This window comes from Chiloscyllium plagiosum, chromosome 6 (assembly GCF_004010195.1).
Source record: "Chiloscyllium plagiosum isolate BGI_BamShark_2017 chromosome 6, ASM401019v2, whole genome shotgun sequence".
NCBI classification, from domain to species: Eukaryota; Metazoa; Chordata; class Chondrichthyes; order Orectolobiformes; family Hemiscylliidae; genus Chiloscyllium; species Chiloscyllium plagiosum.
Window position 1 is genome coordinate 41,983,644 of NC_057715.1, and position 6,360 is coordinate 41,990,003.

Sequence of the window (6,360 nt, forward strand, 5' to 3'; positions counted from 1 at the left end):
ATCTAGGATTTCATTATATTTACTTGGAAAACATTTCAAAGACCAGAGGATGACAGAAGGAGACAGGGTGGCAGATTCAGTAGGTTGCATGATTCTGTGTCAACATTTAATGAGCTGCCTGAGGATTTTCCTGACAATTGTTTGTGCACATATTGATTTTTAACAGTTAGCATCATCTGCAAAATGTTATGCTTTTGAGAGAAAAAGGTGAAATAAGTTTCAGCCTCACTGAGAACTCCAAGTACATGCCTCAATTCCTTGATTTCATGAGCCGATCATGTTCAATTTTATTTGATCATTTTAAAATTAATCTTTATTTCTCCAGTATATTGGATAATGTTTTTTGTGTACTACAATTCTTAATATTAAAACGTTGTGGAAAAGCATAATTTAAACATGTTATTTTCATTATCTGTAATTTTATCTCTCTAATCTTTAGGAGGTGTCATTCCATTTTTCCTCAGTTCCTTGCCTGTATGAACTGACTCTGAAAACAAAGTTTTCCAAATCAGGATTGTACGTGGATTTGCACATCTGGAAAGGACTGACAATCTTGATTGCTTTTCCTGAACAAAAAAATACTGCTAAATGACTGAATAGTTTAAAATTATGAAAGGTTTTGATCAAATGTTTCCTTGTGCAGTGAAGAGAATAACTAGAGGCTGTTGATATTTGATATTAACAAGAAATCCAGTGTGGAATCCAGAATACCATTTTCTCAAAGGATGATGAGACTGTGGATCTCTCTGCACCAAAGGGCGCCATCAAAATAAATGTTATAGATAGTTGCATTTAAGGGAAAGGGAACTGAGGGTAATGATGGTAAATAAACAAAGATGGGAGGAGTTTTAAGCGGACCATAAATATTGGCATGGATTGGTTGAGCCAAGTGGCGTCTTTCTGTGACTCATTTCCTCTAACATATTAATAATGTGGTTAAAAGGATAGGTCAGAGGCTGGGAATTTCATGCTGAGTTAATCTCCTGATTCCTCAATATTGTCTCCCAGAAGAAGGCAAAAGTCAGGAGTATAATGGAATACTGTTCACTCGAGTTGATGAGTGCTACTTGAACAACATTCAAGAATCTCAATGTTCTTCAACAAAGCAGTCCAACTAGCTGATATCACATTCACTGCCTAAGCATCCACTCTCTCCCCCACTGGTGCGCAGTGTTAGCAATTGCTACCATTCTGAATTCAATTTTTTTTTAATTTTGGAATTAAGGGTCTAATGATGACTATGAAATCATTGCCAATTATTAGGAAAAACTCATCTGGTTCGCTAATGTCCTCAAAAGAAGGAAACGGCCATCCTTATCTGGTCTGGCCTACATCTGACTCCAGACATACATCAATGTGGTTGACTCTTAACTGTCATTCAGACAATAAATGCCAGCCCAGACAGTGATGGCCACATAAATTTTTAAAATGCCCTTGGCAATTTCCAGTTTCGCTTTTTGCTTCTCATCCTGGAATGTGGAGCAAACATTGGTTCTTCCACAGATCACATCCAAAGAGATCTAATGCAAACACCTCTCCATCAATTTAACCTCATAACGAAAAGATTTATTGTGTTTTGCTCTAAACCAAAGATGCATCACTGGCCTGGGGCTTAGTATGGACCTAATCTCCATCAGTGATCCAACTCTCAATGGCACTGGTTCTCACAGGGTCTGTCAGCCTGATGGGGTGTATCAGTGATGTGCTCACCAGTTTGTAGTCTAGAGTTTAATTATAAATGTGTTCCTACCAACATGGGTGTATTGTACTGACAAGTGGTACAGGGAATGATGTACTGTTGAAGAATTTGGCTTCTTCTCCTGGAAGGGACAACCACAGTTCAGATGACAGCTATAATTTGTAGGTAGAAAAACCACTGAACCAAGCATTGAAGCAACCCATTCAGTAGAGGTTTTGATGAGTCATAGAGGCATAGAGTAAAACTGCATGGAAACAGGCACTTCAATCCAACTTCTCCATGCCGACAAGATATCCTGCATTAGTTTAATGTCATTTGCCAGCACTTAGCCCATATCCCTCTATACCGTTCCTGATTATGTACCCATCCAGATGCCTTTTAAATGTTGTAATTGTACCAGCTTCTGGAGGCTCATTCCATACACAGATCACCCTCTACATAAATAAGTTGCTCTTTACATCCCTTTTATATCTTTCCTCTCTCACCTTAAAATGATGCCCTCTAGTTTTGCCCTTCCCTATCCTGGGAAAAAGACCTTGGTTAATCACCCTATCCATTCCCCTCATGATTTTATAAACCTCTATAATGTCCAGTCTCCAATGATCCAGGGAAAATAGCCCCAGCCAAATCGCCCTTTCCCTGTAGTTCACCTCCAATTCAGCAACATCTGTGTAAATCTTTTTTGCATCCTTTGAAGTCTAACAGCTTCTTTTCTATAGCAGGGAGACCATAAAATGAATGCAATATTCCAAAAGCAGCCTAACCAATGTCTTGTCCAGCTGCAATGTGACTTCCAACTCCGCTACTCAATGCACTGGCCAAAAAAGGCAGTGTACCTAATGTCTTCTTCACTGCCCTGTCTACCTGTAATTCTACCTTTGAGGAACTAAGGATATGGGCCTCTGGGAGTTAGGAAAAAATGGATAAAGGAGCTGCACAAAATGGCTTCTGTATTGCTAAATTAGATTGCAAAGTAACAGTTAATTCAAAATTTCAGCTAGAGACAAAATGGTTCCCTATGCCTATGTGATTACCTGATTCCCTGTGCCTACATGACCACTTGCAGCTAGTCCCTAAAGCTATATAAATAACTAACCACTAAAACCACCAGCATAAAGAAATAGATGGATAAGATGAGGAAGTACTAAACCACATTTTGCAAGCTGCGAACTTTTGTGGAGGTGACATAAACCATTATGACTTAATCAATATCATTAGTTCAAGCAACTACCCATGAAGTGGTATCATGTATTGATTAGTTGTTACTCTGCGATCATGCTCCATGCCTGATGATGAATAATGAAATTAACCTGATGCAAATGCTGTAAGGTTGTTGGATTCTTTTGATTGCTAAGAAGTTTTCATATTGTGGTCAAATCAGAGACATACAATAAACGATCATTTGCATGTTAGACAAACAGTCATTTATAGGTGTACTTATTGACCGATTGTGGAAACAAGAGACCCACAGATCATCAGAACTATGTACACCCCATGGTCTCTTTGTTCAGCAACACTCCCCAGGACACTACTTTAAGTGTATGGATCCTGCCCTTATTTTCCTTAACAAAATTCAACACCTCACATTCATCTGAATTAAACTCTATCTGCCACTCCTCAAACCATTAGTCTATTGGTCACCTGTCCAAATAAACAACCCTGCACTATCACCTTCTGTGTCCTACCTTCAAGTCAATTTTTTGCCCAAATGACTAGACCTCCCTGAATTCCATGTGATCTAACCTTGCTAACCAGTCTACCACATGGAACCTTTTCAAATGCCTTGTTGAAGTCCACATGGACAATGTCCATCATTCTGCATTCATCAATTTTCTTTGTCAATTCTTCAAAAAAACTCAATCAAGTCAGTGAGACACAATTTCCCATGCACAAAGACATAGTAACTATCCCTAATCAATCCTTGCCTTTCCAAATGCATGTAGGACCTGTCCCTCAGAATCTCCTCCTACAACTTATCCACCTCTGACATCAGGCTCACCAGTTGGTAGTTCCCTGGCTTTTCCTTACCACCTTTCTTAAACAATAGCACCACATTAGCCACTCTCCAATCTTTTGGCACTTTATTTGTGGCTATCTATGATATAAACATCTCAGAAAGGGGCACAGCAATCACCTCCCTATCTTCACATAAAGTTCTGGGATACCATCTGGTAACTTGCTGCGATGGTTCTAAGGATGCAATTGCTCTGTGAACATGAGTTTTAGTGTGATGCCATGAGTTTCAATGTGATGTCATGAGTAGGTTTAAAGAAGATAACCAAAACTCCAGGCCAGCCAGCCAGTGATTTGCCAAGTTGAATCAACTAGTAATGAGACTGATGATGTCCTGGTGGTTGACAAGAAACAGCAAAAATCTGCATAATTTGCTGGAGATGTGGCATTCACTTTCTGACCATGAATAGAATTGTTTTTTTTCTCTTTAGTAAGGACAAAGTAATAGTTATTCAGCAGTTAGAGCTAGGTCCTAATTCCTCTAACATTTCCCATGTAACTATTCAGGGAAGTAAGTCAAAATTAGAGTTTGAATTGGACATCATTTTTGGAGGCTCCCTGCTGTTAAATAATTGTCCCTCAGAAACGTTCATTGTGTTAATTGTGCAGAGAGGTCTGCATGGTTCTGATGCACTGCTACTGCTACTATTAACTTCCAGAAAACCTGGACCAATACATTTTTACCTGTGGAGTGTGTATTTACTTTTGCTCAGAGTGATGTCTCAGTTAAATAATTCTCGCACAAAGCTGCTTTGTGCGTCTCTTTATATAGTTTATCACATAATTACCAGATGGTTAAATTGTGACATCTTCCTCATCTCACACACACATACACAGACATTCAAAGAATAAGTATAGGTTATGGTGAAATAATAAAAATACAATTTTTGATTGTCTCATTGCTTTTCGTGGCAGGACTGTGGCTGATGGGAGTCAATAGAGACCTAACCAAAGAGCCTCAGGAAAAAAAAACTACATGACAACTAGATGCATTATTGAGCAAATCAACAGCATGCTGCAGATAGATCACAGGCACTTGGTCATGTCTGATAGCCCATTTGAGAGCGCTAGGATTCCAGAATGTCCATGGTGTGCTATAATTGACACAACATTGCCCAGCACAGAGGCTTGGACCTTTGGAGATACAAACTGCAGAGGGGCCTGGCACACTCTCCCTTATTGTAATTTTCACATAGCTTCCACCTGTCCACATATCTGACAATGGAATTCAAACTCCTCTTTCTCTCACTCCCTTCTCAGTCGGTACCAATAATAACTGTGAAAAGTTCAATTGCTAACCAAATTACAAATATGGGCAAGTGATCGAAATAAATTATATTTGCATGATTTAAAACTGAAACAGAGCTTGCCAAAATAACATTTTCATGTGCATCTTTTAGTATAACTACAAATCTATCATAGAGGTTTTGCTCCCTCCATATTCTTCAGCAGTACTGATGACTTGTCACTCCCTCTGGGACCAGTCAGGCAACACATCCTTTAGGCCTCATGCTGTTGGCTGCAGGGAGTATTATACATCCCTCTAACCATCCCATTGTCTATTGAAGATACGTTTTTTTCACTCTTTGCCAACTCAGTTCAATGACTCCCTATGCTGCAGCCAATTTGATCATCCTCCCTGCTGCCCTTGCTTATATTATTTTCACATTAGATTAGAGAACTTCCACTCCCTACCAGCTCCCTAAACTTAATGTGTGTCTGATATCATTGCATTATCATCATCATTGTGCATGCTTCTAATGATAATCGCGTCTCTACGGGGTCAGAGAAAATGAAACCTTAATTAACTTCTAAGTTTGCAGAAAAATAGTCAAAGTGATGAGCTATCAATTGCTGCACAGATAGAGATGATCTCCAAGATTGTTGCTTATCTTCAAGCTAATTACTTTTTGTTTCAGTGAAAAGTAGTTCTGATGAGAAAGTAAACTCCTTGGAGGTTAACTCTCAATTCTCTAATAATATCTGTATCACTGATCTATGTTTCTGGAAAGGAAAATAAATGCATCTAAACAACATCTGATCTACAAAATGCCAATTTTATACCCATGTCACAAGTGAAAATTAGAGAAAGAAATTGTGATTGCACATTGCTTCTGGTACCATTCAGAAATACAAGGACAAGTGGAAACAAGTTACAAAAGAGAGCCAGGGGAAAGGAAAAAAGTCCAAGGATATGAGAGATATTTGAGGCCATAGGGAACAGCTAGAAGTGGGAACTGTGAATGCAGATTTGCAGTGGCTCAGAGTACACCAGATGAGAGGCCACATTAATTTAATAACAGAGAATAAGTCCCTGCACCAACATTTAACAGATGCACATGTAGCCAGAGCTGATTACATCCTCAGATTGTATGTAATATGACTTGAAATTTACAAATAACAAGTTCAATTGAGAATGAGAAATACTATGGTGGGTGCTATTCGTTATGGAAATTGGAAACATTGACTAGAATCCCTTGGAAAGGGAAGCTGCTTATTATGACTTCCCTGATTATGAAGAGAAGGAAGCTTGGGAAGCAACAGCAATTAACATGATAAGAATAACCAATGGTTGTCATCCTGCTGACAGAGCCCTCACTCATCACAGTTGCTCAGAGGCATACAAATATGGAAAAGGCATAGTAAAT